We start from the raw sequence: 14,344 nt of genomic DNA, 5'->3' as shown, positions 1-14,344 counted from the left end.
TTTCCCTAGTTAGACACTTATGGCTAAAATGACAATTGGTCATCAGTTTCTCATCTACAAATGCAAGGATGAAAACAAATAGGCTTGCACTTCCTGTTGTGACTGATTCAAAATGGCCGCCTCTACAGAAAAAATGGAAAAATCCTCTTTAAGCTTATTCCTACAAAACTAAGCTGATAATAGATGCAAAACAAACCTCCCAGGTATTAATCAAGTCCCTTTTTCTAACCTTGTTCCATATTTTTGTATTCAACATGTTGCTATAACAACTAGACATTCATTTTCTTTGCTTTAGATGTCTAGTATTAGAAAAGAAAAATCATGTTTCCGAAGCAAAATCTGTTTTAAAAAACGAGGAGAAAATGAATATTTCATTTGTGTAATAAATTTACACAGTAAAGGTCCTCTACGGCTGACGTTAATATAGTTTATGCAATTATTAATGTCAATATTAAAAGCCTGCGTTCACGTAATGGCATCTGGGCAGCATGTAAATGGAAGAGGCCTTGGGGAAACCCTCTCCACAACCCGTGATTAAAACGTTCTGTATGACAAAGATATTTCCACTTAGCTTGTACGTTGGATAGCAACATAGTGACTTTTTGTGCTGAGATTCAACTCATTTTTTTTAAAATAATTTTTTATCAACCACAGCTGCAATAGTTTCTCTGTAAAAGCAGAAATAATAATGTATAAACCAGTAGTAGTTTCTAATAATAATAATAATAATAATAATAATAATTGATTCCTTGCTAATCAAGTAGAGATGAGCGTATCGATTTGCCAAAGATTGCATCAACCAGAGAAGGCTCAGATGACCTCAGATGCAACCTGACGGGTTTCTCCATGATGCCCTGCAGCTAACACATTACATGGTATAGTACATGCAATCAGTAAGAACACTCATAGCCTGTATAAAAGCCAAAGCAGGGAATGCAGCTGACATTTTAGGGTGAATCTGGATAAGGAGATGACGTCACAACTCTCGGCTCAGCAATAGAGTTAGGAAGAAAAACCCATAAAACATTGGCAAATATTACAACTTGTGTAGATTGGTGTAGTATTCTGCGATTAACACAGAAATTCAGTTGATAGTGGAGAGGGAATAAGTAGAACTGGCAGCTGCAGTGCTATTGATTTATCACACAGTGAAATTTTGTAGCAAAAGCTGCTCTATTTCGATCGTACAGTTTTGTTTTAATTCATCATGCAGAAGAAAGCAGTAATCCAGCACAATATTTCTTAATGAAAAAAATACCTAAACCCAGTGTCTGTCAGACAAAGTGTGCATGTCAAACTGTCACAAGCTGCTGTACCGAGTTTTTGCATTTCTTGTTCAATCTTTTTTGAAAAGAGGGTAATCATTTTGTGTAAAATAAATCCACACAGTTAAAGGGTTTATCCAGGGCTATTTTTTTCTATGTCAACAGAACAGCTTTTCTATTTCACGGCTACCATGTCAATGGAGCGTGACTTCTGATGTCATACTTACTGCTGCTGCTAGCTTTTTGGAAGTTTAGGATGTTTACCTATCTACAGTAGCATTTCTTGTTCAGTTCTTTTTGGAAAAGGGAAAATTTATACAATATGATGGGCCAACATCTCCTCTATACATAGTATGGTGTCCTCACTGCTTCCCGAAACCACAGTATAATTACCCCTACACTGTATAATGGCCCCCACACTGTATAATGGCCTCTATAGTAGTCCTCTACAGGCCCTCAAACTGTATAATGGCCCCTTATTAGCTTCCACACTGTATATAGGCCCTCACAGCAAACCCAAAACTGTATAATGTACCCCACATTAGCCCCCAAACTGCATAATGGCCCCCAAATTAGCCCACAAACTGTATAATAGCCTTCATATTAGCTCCCAGACTGTATAATTACCCCCACAATAGCCCTGAAACTGCATAAAGGCCCCCAAATTACCCCCCAAACTGTATAATGGCCCTCCCATTAGCCCCCAAACTGTATAACAGCCCCCACATTATCTTCCACGCTCTATAACGGCCCCCACGTTAAGCCCCAAATTGTATAACGGTCCTCAGACTCCTCACATTAGCCCCCAAACTGTATAATGACCCTCACATTAGCTCCCAAACTGGATAGTGGTCCCTAAATCAGCCCCCAAACTGTATAATGGCCCTAACATTAGCCCCTAGACTGTATAATTGCTACTACATTAGCACTCAAACTGCATAATCGTCCCACATTTGCTCCAAAACTCTGTATTTGCCACCATATTAGCCCCAAACCTGCATAGCTCCCAAAATGTATTTCACCCACATTAGCCCCAAACGGTATAATGCACCCTACATTAGCCCCCAAAATGCATAATTGCCCCCACATTAGCCCTTAAGCTGTATAATGGGCCCCACATTAGCCCTCAAACTGTGTAATGCGCCTTACAATAGCCCCCAAACTGTATAATGGCCCCGAAACTTTATTAGGGCTCCTTCACTAGTCCCTTTAATATATGAGAGCCCCCCTACTGTTTCAGGGTCCCTCATTGTTTATGATGCCCTAGCAAGTTTTACATCATATATATTCACCTAGTTAAGGATGCTGATACAGTTAATGGTAGCATAGCTCGGGGTGACTTCCTCTAAGCGCGGGGCCTGGAGCGACCGCACCCTCTGACCCCCTGGTAGCTACACTACTAGACTTGATGGTAATATTGCGCGGGGCCTGGGGCGACCGCACCCTCTGACTTCCTGGTAGCTACACTACTAGACTTGATGGTAATATTGACTTCCATTATTCTTTAAATACAAGTAGTAATTTTCCAAACAGTTTACTTAGTAAAGTACTCATTTCGAGTTACTCGATTTTTTCTCCATTCATTCATCCAAAGTGAAATTCAAACTCCCGAACTGAAATTCTAAAAACAGAATATTGTAAATATTCTTGAATTACGTGTTTGTGGGTTTTTTTTTTACTCATAGGTTCCCTAAGGTCACCTACTGCAATCCATAAGAAATTAATGGACAAAAAATACTGATAGGCTAAATGACTGTCATCAAATTTTTTCCTACAAAGTGTTTTTTAAAGCATAAGCTCCTCTGGGGCAGACACAGTTTCAGTGTGAAGTATTATTTTTATGGGAATATGTTGGTAGTATATAAATACATAATAAACCTTCTCAATAACTATAATTCTATATTCTATTCCTATAATACTTTCATAAATTTGGACATGTTTAGCTAAAGGTCAAGAAGAGTGAGCACAATGGCAAAAATTAAAAAGGTCCCCTCTCTACATCACGTCACCCTGAGAACGCTCTAAACCTGGCTTGCTCTTCCTTTATGGGAAGACATGTGAAGAAAATATGAAGCCAAACTTCACTGAGGTCACTTCTTAACTGGCTCCTTTGAAAAAGTAAAACGTTTTCGTTTCATTCTATCAAGGGATTCTACCTCCAGGTTTTCGCTACCTAATCTGAGAGCAACCTAATGTGGAAACAGAGACCCTGATTCCAGCAATGTGTCACTTACTGGGCTGTTTGCTGTAGTTTTCATAAAAATCGATGTTTTTTTTAGCAGGAGATTATCACTAGAGGACTAGTAAACCTGCTGCCGGGTAATCCTTAATATTTTTAAGCTAAGTATAACCCCACCCCCATCTCTGATTGGAAGCTTTCTGCCTATGCGCGGTGAGAACAGAAATCTGCCAATCAGCGGTGTGGGCGGGCTTATGCAGAGCTTAACATTCAGAGACCTGCTAGATCTGCAGCAGATAAAACTGATTCTATAAAAACCACAGCAAGCTTCCCAGTAAGTGACACATCACTGGAATCAGGGTTTCTATGCCTACATCACGTTGCTTTGAGATACAGTAGCAAGGTCAAGTAAATGGTGCAGGATAGGATCACTATTTATATAGGAGATTTTAAAATCATGTTTTTGGGATTGGTGGGGGTCTCAGTGGGGGATAGGTAATAACAAATTGAGTTGAGAGAAACTTTTTAAGCTGTATTTAGTTAATATAGGAATATATATGTACAAGTGTAATCTTGTATAGGGTTTGAGCGACTTTTGCTTTTTTAGGATCGAGTTGGGTTTTGTGAAACCCGACCTTCTCGAAAGTCGGATCGTGTGAAATCGTCCGATTCTACTGTAAAATCGGGTTCCGGTCCCGGAACACGAAACCCAATGCAAGTCAATGTGGATTCTCTCCCTCTCTCTCTCTCTCTCTCTCCTCCGTGCAAAGCATGGGTTGTGTTTGACTCCGGAAATCACTGCAGCCCAAACGGTAATATGGCTCTATGACGCAGAAACCGGGCCGGAACCTATGTCATCACGCTGCCCACAATTAATTGGCTGAAAAAATGGCGGGGAAGGCGTCATTCAAAACGCGACTTTGGCGCCAAGATCGCGTACCGCATGGCCGACCCCAAGCTGGGATCGGGTCGGGTTTCATGAGACCCCGACTTTGCCAAAAGTCGGCGACTTATGAAAATGACCGATCCGTTTCGCTCAACCCTAATCTTGTATTCAAGAAATGGTAATTTATTTGCTTTTTGATAAATTCGAACAAACAAAACACTTTGCATGTGAAATCCTCCTTCCAACCTTAGAATTATTTATTTTCTAGAATTCACATTGAATGAATCAAAACATCGGAGTTTTGCCTTATGCTGGATATATATCCTTAAGGTGGTATTTTCTATTAAAATAATTTGTCTTAATCTTTGACCACCACGTTCCCGAGCTCTTAAAACATACCCCACTGTTCCATTGAAATATTCTCAATCAGAGCACAACTCCTTCAGAATTACACCGTTCTTAGACCAGGCTTTTCATGTTGAATTGTCCTTACTATCAATCAGGCGTCCCTTATATGCCTTTGTGAATATTTCATCTATTTTTTTTTTCATTGTTGCATTGAGATTTGGCTTTAATTGCTTAAAATGTCTCCATGATTTAAAAATTTTATAAAGCTGCTTTACTTCGTCTAGAAAAAAAAAAATGTACAATTTGCTTCTGCATCCAAAGAGCCCAGCATGGCGCTGTTATTTCTCAATACAACGATTTCTATTTCCAGTAGAAAAGTTCCATATTCTGTAACACCTGACTATAGTTACCTTCGAGGTGGTCTTATATTCAAAAAGGAGGAATAAAAAGAAAAAAAAAAAACATACTGTGCTATATTGTCATTTGCATAGGGAAGTTGACTTCAAACAATGCGCTCGGGGCGGAACATTAATTGAAAATCCATCCAATGAAAGTAAATGATTAGCGCATTGCATGTACGTTTCAATGGGAGAAATCTCATTGTTGGAACCCATTTGTATAGAAAATCTGTGATTTTATTTTTTTTTTGTCATAAAGCAGTTTTCTGAAACCATTTAGGATATAAATACTGTTATTAACTGTAAAAATATGGGAGCTGATAACAATGTAGTGAGAACGCCATTCAAATCTACCTGGAGTAGAATTACTTTTTCTTTTCAAAAGACCAATGATTGGGACCATTGGGCATTTTTTTTTTTTTAATTTTGAGAATGATGCGGTAAAGGTAAGAATATCAAGTTTTTAAAAGTTTTCAGTATTTAAATAACTTCTACTCATATGTTCTTGTTTGTCTTGCATACTTGATACGTATTTAAAGGAACTAAACAAAGAAAATTTGCAGACTAAATGGAAAGAAGATATGTAAACGAGCCCCTTAAAGGAGTATTCTCGAGTTGTGAAATTGCTTTAGTTAGAGAGCATGAAAATAAGCAAGTTTGCAACTGACTTGCTTTTTTTCATGTCCATGGAGCTCTGCATCTAGTGCCTGCACAGATCTTGGCCTACAGTGTGCTGTAGTTGTAATCCAGGAGAGATGTTAACTCCTAACATCCTAGCCACCTCTTTCCAGTCTATAGATTTCTACACAGTAGTTAACTGCTCACCTCTTAAAAGCTTGTCAGGGGCTGAGGAGAAGGGGGCTCTGTTGTTATAAATCTTGCTAAATCATGTGCCATAAGCATCCTCTGCTTTCAGAGCAGGTACCCTAATCTTGGCTCTCACTTCTTGAGCTGTGTGCTTGTTCAAATTGGACAAATCCCCTGTTACCTCTATTTGTAAATACAGTGCTAGCAACATGAACTCAAAGCAAACCACTGATCGCTGAATGTTTTTCAGCAGAACTTGTGCTGAGGTTTGTAGTTCTACTAATACTTCAGTTTTGCTAGTTTCCAAAATGGGGTAACTTGTGTTTTTTTCACTGTTAAGGCACATCAGGGGCTCTCCAAATGTGATATGAAGCCCATAGACCATTCTATCAAAGTCTGCATTCCAAAACGTCACTCCTTCCTTTCTGAGCCCTGCCGTGCGCCCAAACAGTAGTTTTCCTCCACATATAAGGTATCAACATAGTCAGGAGAAATTGCACAACAAATTTTGGAGTCCATTTTCTCCTGTTTGTGAAAATAAAAAATTGGGGCTAAAAGTACATTTTGGTGGGTAAAATTTGATTTTTTTATATTTTCACAACTCTACTTTATAAACTTCTGTGAAGTACTTGGGGGTTCAAACTGCTCACCACACATCTAGATATATTACTTAAGGGGTCTAGTTTATAAAATGGGGTAACTTGTGGAGTGTTCACACTGTTTAGGCACATCAGTGGCTCTCCAAATGCAACGTTGTATCTGCTCTTACTTACAGCCATTTTTATGTTCAGAAAGTCAAACAGTGCTCCTTCCCTTCTGAGACCTGTCTGTGCCCCCAAGCAGTGGATTTCCAGCACATATAGGGTATCAGCATATTCAGGAGAAATTGCACAACAAATTTGATGGTCCTTTTTCTCTTGTTGCCCTTGTGAAAATAACAAATTTGGAGCTAAAATAAAATTTTTGTGAAAAAAAGTTAAATGTTCATTTTTTCCTTCCATATTCCATTAATTCCTGTGCAGCACCGGAAGGGTTAATAAACGTCTTGAATGTGGTTTTCAGTACTTTGAGGGGTGAAGTTTTTAGAAAGGAGTCACTTTTGGGTATTTTCTGCCATACAGGCTCCCTAAAGTTACTTCAAATGTGACGTGATCCCTAGAAAAAATAATTTTGTAAATTTTGTTGCAAAAATTAGAAATTGCTGATCAACTTTAGTTTTAACTTGTGTTGAGCATTCCGATACCGCAAGTATCGGGTATCGGCCGATTCTTGCTGTATCGGAATTCCGATACCGAGATCCGATACTTTCGTGGTATCGGGAATCGGAATCGGAAGTTTCCAGTGTATGGTTCCCAGGGTCTGAAGGAGAGGAAACTCTCCTTCAGGCCCTGGGATCCATATAAATGTGTAAAATAAAGAATTAAAATAAAAAATAGGGATATACTCACCTGTCCGGAGGCCCCTGGACTTTACCGCCGTAACCGGGAGCCTTCTTTGCTTAAAATGCGCGCGTTTAATGGTTTCCGTGACGTCACGTCACGTAATTTTCAGGTCCTGATGCCTAATTCTAGGCATTCAGGATTTGAGAATTACGTCACGGCTTGTGATTGGTCGCGTCGCGGTCACATGGGCGGCACGCGACCAATCACAAGCCGTGACGTAATTCTCAAATCCTGAATGCCTAGAATTAGGCATCAGGACCTGAAAATTACGTCACGGCTTGTTGTGATTGGTCACGTCGCGGTCACATGGGTGGCACGCGACCAATCAGAAGCCGTGACGTCACGGAAACCATTAAACGCGCGCATTTTAAGCAAAGAAGGCTCCCGGTTATGGAGGTAAAGTCCAGGGGCCTCCGGACAGGTGAGTATATCCCTATTTTTTATTTTAATTCTTTATTTTACACATTTATATGGATCCCAGGGCCTGAAGGAGAGTTTCCTCTCCTTCAGACCCTGGGAACCATCAGAGATACCGTCCGATACTTGAGTCCCATTGACTTGTATTGGTATCGGGTATCGGTATCGGATTAGATCCGATACTTTGCCGGTATCGGCCGATACTTTCCGATACCGATACTTTCAAGTATCGGACGGTATCGCTCAACACTAGTTTTAACCCTTCTAACTTCCTAACAAAAAAATGTTTACAAAAATTATATGGATGTAAAGTAGACATGCGGGAAATGTTATTTATTAACTATTTTGTGTAACATAACCTTCTGATTTAAGGGCATAAGAATTAGAAGTTTGAAAATTGTGACATTTTTATCAAATTTAAAAAATGTTCACGGATAAACGCAAGTAATATTGAACAAATGTTTCCACTAATATGAGGTACAATATGTCACAAGAAAACAATTTCAGAATCAGTGGGATCCGTTGAAGCGTTACAGAGTTATTACTACATAAAGGTCAAAACTGTCTTGGTCACTAAGGGGTTAATATAATCTTAATTTTGGAACCATTTATGCCGACTTCAAATGTCTATGTATATTGGTCCTAGGATGGAGCACAATGCATGGACTGGTCGACGGTCTCCTAATCCAAAAAGTGTAATATAATACCTATACACAAAACGGTTCATACCAAGATCATAAAAAAATGAATAATTTATTATAGCGTGATTTAAAGCAAAAATAAAAAAGAAAGGACCAGTGCCTGTTGTCCCCGATTGGCTCCAGCCTCTGTCTCCTGACTAGTTCCATCCTGTAATTTCAAAATTGGACACCCTGTTTGAGCATGGCCTTACAAGATTATTCAGCTCTCAGCCTTTAGTCTTTCACTTTAGCTCTTTCACCTGCTACTGCTGCTCCATACCTTACTATTGTTCCCATGTTCTGACCTCTGACTATCTACTGACTATGCTACTTGCCTGTGCTTTCCCTACTGGTTGCAATAATAAAGACTCCAATACAGTCCCAGATCATTACACATCACTAGTCGGTGCTTCATCTACCATATTCATACCATGATAGAGTCGGCAGCAGCTGATAAGTAAGGTCACTGGGGTCCATCAGCTTTAGACTGTGGCGAACTTTCTCATGGGAGCTCAGCACTATACAATGCAGGAGTGATTATGACTGTGAGCCAGCTGCTATCCAAATCACCCAGATTGTCGTTGAACAGTATGGATTATCATCTTATCTTCACATCGGACAGGTGAGGGATATAGTTGTTTATTATTTTTCTTCTTTTTCAGGGAACATGGGCATTGGTGGATTAGGCGTAAAAATGAGAATTTCGGTTGTTTACTATTTTAGTTTTTTTTACAGGTGACATGGGCCTCAGGGTAAGAGGTGGAAAGGTGAGTATAACTGTGCTTTTTGAGTCTGTGTCATTACTTCAATGAAAGGAACTTATTCTGGCTGTGTCTTTTTTACAATCTAACTATGGAACTATTAATGGGGGAGTCTTATAGACGCCTCTCCATTATTAATCTGTGGGCTTAATGTCAGTGGCCATAAACAGCTCACGAACTCCACAACTATTACCCTACTTGCCACCACACCAGGGCAAGTGGGAAGAGCTGGGCAAAGTGAAAAAATTGGCACATCTAATAGATGGGCCTTTTTGAAGCGGCTAAGAGCTGGTATTTTTAGGTTGAGGGGGCAATATCCATGGCCCCTTACCAGTCTGAAAATACCAGCTCCTAGCTATTTACTTTAGCTTGGCTTGTTTAAAAAATGGGGGGACCATTATTTAAAAACAACACATGGGACCCCCCCTCTATTTTTTGATAACCAGCCATGATAAAGCTGGCAGCTGAGGCTTGCAGCCCAAAGCTGTCCATGTTGCATGCCCGGTTATCAAAAATAGTTGAGACCTCACTTTTTTTATTATTATTTATTTATTATAGGACAGGTTGGTGGCTGATGAATCAATGGCGCCTGCACTTGCAGTTATCAGTGACAGCAGGCACAGGCTGATGAGAGTAGTGCTCGCTTATCAGCCATCGCATGTTACTGACAGTAACCTTTTACCGCTGGTGACAGCTGCTGGCTCATGCTGTCATCTGAGAGCGTGAGAACTACAGCTCTCTGACCTGTGGTAATGATCTTACCCCTGATCAGAGCCGCCGGTGTCTCTTGCACTGTAATGCAGTGGATAGGAAACACCCATTGTTTGGTGTGCCAAACCCCAACAGGAACACAGACTTCCTGGAGAAATCCGTGTTTGGGGTCCATGCACAAACACTGGGTGTTCGGTACAAACCCCAAACTTTATTATTCGAGTCCGTCCATCTTCATGCTCTAGGTATGCCATTAGTATGCTTCTGACTTTATTCTTTATATAGTAGGCTTTCAATAGAACTTTAAAACCATCATAAAAATTCCTATTAAAGCCTTTTTGTCACTGTGTGAACAATGTATCATGTGTAGTTTGCTTTGTGCTCATCATTTACAATTATATATTTTTCTACTATAAGAAAAACAACTGATTTTGTGTATAATATCAGAGCAGGTACAAAAAATCTTTAACCCCTTCACCCCCGGAGCTTTTTCCGTTTTTTCGTTTTCGTTTTTCGCTCCCCTCCTTCCCAGAGCCATAACTTTTTTATTTTTCCGTCAATATGGCCATGTGAGGGCTTATTTTTTGTGGGATGAGATGAACTTTTGAACGATACCATTGGTTTTACCATGCCGTGTAACAGAAAACGGGAAAAAAATTCCAAGTGTGATGAAATTGCAAAAAAAGTGCAATCTCACACTGTTTTTTTGTTTGGCTTTTTTGCTAGGTTCACCAAATGCTAAAACTGACCTGCCATTATGATTCTCCAGGTCATTACGAGTTCATAGACACCTAACATGTCTAGGTTATTTTTTATCTAAGTGGTGAAAAAAAATTCCAAAGTTTGCTAAAAAAAAAAAAAAAAATTGCGCGATTTTCCGATACCCGTAGCGTCTCCAGTTTTCAAGATCTGGGGTCAGGTGAGGGCTTATTTTTTGTGTGCCGAGCTGGCGTTTTTAATGATACCATTTTGGTGTAGATACGTTCTTTTGATCGCCCGTTATTGCATTTTAATGCAATGTCGCGGTGACCAAAAAACGTAATTTTGGCGTTTTGATTTTTTTCCTCGCTACGCCATTTAGCGGTCAGGTTAATCCTTTGTTTTTATTGATAGATCGGGCGATTCTGAACGCGGCGATACCAAATATGTGTAGGTTTGATTTTTTTTAAATTATTTTATTTTGATTGGGGCGAAAGGGGGGTGATTTGAACTTTTATATTTTTTTTATTTTTTTAATATTTTTAAACACTTTTTTTTCTTAATTTTGGCATGCTTCAATAGCCTCCATAGGAGGCTAGAAGCATGCACAACTTGATCGGCTCTGCTACATAGAGGTGAAATACAGATCACCTCTATATAGTAGAAATATATAGACTATAGTTACCTTCGAGGTGGTCTTATATTCAAAAAGGAGGAATAAAAAGAAAAAAAAAAACATACTGTGCTATATTGTCATTTGCATAGGGAAGTTGACTTCAAACAATGCGCTTGGGGCGGAACATTAATTGAAAATCCATCCAATGAAAGTAAATGATTAGCGCATTGCATGTACGTTTCAATGGGAGAAATCTCATTGTTGGAACCCATTTGTATAGAAAATCTGTGATTTTATTTTTTTTTTGTCATAAAGCAGTTTTCTGAAACCATTTAGGATATAAATACTGTTATTAACTGTAAAAATATGGGAGCTGATAACAATGTAGTGAGAACGCCATTCAAATCTACCTGGAGTAGAATTACTTTTTCTTTTCAAAAGACCAATGATTGGGACCATTGGGCATTTTTTTTTTTTTAATTTTGAGAATGATGCGGTAAAGGTAAGAATATCAAGTTTTTAAAAGTTTTCAGTATTTAAATAACTTCTACTCATATGTTCTTGTTTGTCTTGCATACTTGATACGTATTTAAAGGAACTAAACAAAGAAAATTTGCAGACTAAATGGAAAGAAGATATGTAAACGAGCCCCTTAAAGGAGTATTCTCGAGTTGTGAAATTGCTTTAGTTAGAGAGCATGAAAATAAGCAAGTTTGCAACTGACTTGCTTTTTTTCATGTCCATGGAGCTCTGCCTCTAGTGCCTGCACAGATCTTGGCCTACAGTGTGCTGTAGTTATAATCCAGGAGAGATGTTAACTCCTATCATCCTAGCCACCTCTTTCCAGCCTATAGATTTCTACACAGTAGTTAACTGCTCACCTCTTAAAAGCTTGTCAGGGGCTGAGGAGAAGGGGGCTCTGTTGTTATAAATCTTGCTAAATCATGTGCCATAAGCATCCTCTGCTTTCAGAGCAGGTACCCTAATCTTGGCTCTCACTTCTTGAGCTGTGTGCTTGTTCAAATTGGACAAATCCCCTGTTACCTCTATTTGTAAATACAGTGCTAGCAACATGAACTCAAAGCAAACCACTGATCGCTGAATGTTTTTCAGCAGAACTTGTGCTGAGGTTTGTAGTTCTACTAATACTTCAGTTTTGCTAGTTTCCAAAATGGGGTAACTTGTGTTTTTTTCACTGTTAAGGCACATCAGGGGCTCTCCAAATGTGATATGAAGCCCATAGACCATTCTATCAAAGTCTGCATTCCAAAACGTCACTCCTTCCTTTCTGAGCCCTGCCGTGCGCCCAAACAGTAGTTTTCCTCCACATATAAGGTATCAACATAGTCAGGAGAAATTGCACAACAAATTTTGGAGTCCATTTTCTCCTGTTTGTGAAAATAAAAAATTGGGGCTAAAAGTACATTTTGGTGGGTAAAATTTGATTTTTTTATATTTTCACAACTCTACTTTATAAACTTCTGTGAAGTACTTGGGGGTTCAAACTGCTCACCACTAGTGTTGAGCGATACTTTCCGATATCGGAAAGTATCGGTATCGGAAAGTATCGGCCGATACCGTCAAAATATCGGATCCAATCCGATACCGATACCCGATCCCAATGCAAGTCAATGGGACGAAAATATCGGAATTAAAATAAACCCTTTATAAACTTGTAGGTTCATTCTACATGAAGGAAAACAACTAAGAATAATGTAGGATGTATTGGGGGACGTGGCGGAGATATTAAAGGGACAGAGGTTTAGCCCAATGTAATAGAATAGCAGGATTTTTAATTTTTTTTTATGAAGTTCGGCGTTAGAAAGAATTTGACTATGTTATTTTTTTTTTTTTTTATGTCAGATATTGATGTTTCACTACTTCCACGCCCTTCACCTTCTTTTTTACTTCTCCCACGCTTTCTTCTTAATTATCCTCATCATCAGCTTCTTTGACATCAACTTCTTCACCTTATTCATCTTCTTCTTCATCTTCTACCTATTATTTTTTGGGTTACATTGTTCATATTCTTTTTATTTTACTATTATCTTCATCATATTCAACTTCTTCATCATATTCTTATTTGTGACAGGCATTCCCGTAGTTGTTATCTATAAAAGTTTGAAGATTACACCTTCCGTTCTGCCTGTCACAAACCAGTTACATTTGTCCGCGTTCAGTTTGGCCTGCAGCATCAGGCTTTATCCAGGGGCACCACGAGGAGGAACGGACTCACCCCCATACACTGCTTAGTCTTCTTCTGCTTATAATTTACATAATATTTTTTTGCTCTGATATTTTGTGTTATGCTTAATGTCCTTCTGCTCTTTGTTCTGCAGCCTCTTGTTCTTCTGCTTCTCGGTCTTCCAGGTCGTCGTCGTCTCCAGGGTCGTCGTCTCCGGGGTCGTCGTCATCGGGGTGGTCTCCGGGGTCGTCGTCATCGGGGTGGTCTTCAGGGTCATCGTCTCCAGGGTCGTCGTCATCACGGTGGTTGTCGTCTCTGGTGTCGTCGTCATCTTAGGGGTGTTCTTCCGGGTCATCGTGTTTAGTCTCTTGAACTTGGAAATGTAGCAGAAGGTACAAGAAGGCTGAGAAAATGCCGAGAACCAGCTGATGGAACTGGAACTCGGATGGCTACCCGAAGGTCCAAGAGCCAATGGAACTACCGAGGACCAGCTGACGTTACTGGAACCCGGTTACTAAGCAGGAGGTACCCGTGCCTGAAAGCACTACCAAGGACCACCTGACGTTGGTGGAACTCGGATACCCAGAGGGAGGCACCTAAGCCAAAGGCTCTGCCCGGAACCAGCTGACGGTACTGGAACCAGGATGGGGAGCAGAAGGTACAAGAGCAAAAGACACTGCCGAGAACCAGCTGACGGTGCTGGAACCCGGATGGGTAGCCGAAGGTCCAAGAGCCAATGGAACTACCGAGGACCAGCTGACGTTACTGGAACCCGGTTACTAAGCAGGAGGTACCCGTGCCTGAAAGCACTACCAAGGACCACCTGACGTTGGTGGAACTCGGATACCCAGAGGGAGGCACCTAAGCCAAAGGCTCTGCCCGGAACCAGCTGACGGTACTGGAACCAGGATGGGGAGCAGAAGGTACAAGAGCAAGTGTCTGCGTGGCTT

The sequence above is a fragment of the Ranitomeya variabilis genome, chromosome 6 (genome assembly GCF_051348905.1).
Source record: "Ranitomeya variabilis isolate aRanVar5 chromosome 6, aRanVar5.hap1, whole genome shotgun sequence".
Classification (NCBI taxonomy): domain Eukaryota; kingdom Metazoa; phylum Chordata; class Amphibia; order Anura; family Dendrobatidae; genus Ranitomeya; species Ranitomeya variabilis.
This window is presented reverse-complemented; position numbering follows the sequence as displayed.